Consider the following 696-nt stretch of genomic DNA (forward strand, 5'->3'; position numbering starts at 1 on the left):
TGTTAAATGTAACATCACCTCATTTGAAATCCACAGCAATTCTATTTTGCAGGTACAGAAACTGAGGCACAAAAAAGTAAAATGACTTATCCAAAATTACATGACTACTAAGTGAAGGAGGCACCCCATCCTCAGCCACCAAGATCTACTGATTCCCTAATACCTCTATACAAGCTGATTCCGGTATAAAGTCCTTCTTCCAGCCTCTTTCAGTTAGCCACAATTTCTCTTCCTTAATATTCCACTGGCCCTCAATGTTCCACTATTTCCCCAATATCCCAGGACATTTTCTTAAGCACTCCTACAATTTATTGACACTAAGTGTCCCCTGGAAACAGGAAACTCAGACCTGCCCAGAGCTGCAGGCCGGAAGAGCAGGAAAAAGGGGATAAAAGCCAGGAACCCGGACAGAAGAGCAGCCAGCCCCAGGGTTACAGGTGAGGAGAGACAACTCAGGGATGCCCAAAGCAGCAGGCCAGAAGAGCAAGAGAAAAGGGATTAAAAGCCAGGAAGCCAGAGAGAAGAGCAATCAGCCAAAGGGATTAGGTGAGGAGAGGAAACTCAGGCCCACCCAAAGCATAAGGACGGGAAAGCAGGAGAAAGGGGATAAAAGCCAGGAACCCAGAGAGAAGAACCCAGGGATACAGGTGAGGAGAGACAACTCAGGGACACCCAAAGCAGCAGGCCAGAAGAGCA

Source organism: Orycteropus afer, unplaced genomic scaffold (genome assembly GCF_000298275.1).
Source record: "Orycteropus afer afer isolate SDZICR_OR568_19922 unplaced genomic scaffold, OryAfe1.0 scaffold00231, whole genome shotgun sequence".
Classification (NCBI taxonomy): Eukaryota; Metazoa; Chordata; class Mammalia; order Tubulidentata; family Orycteropodidae; genus Orycteropus; species Orycteropus afer.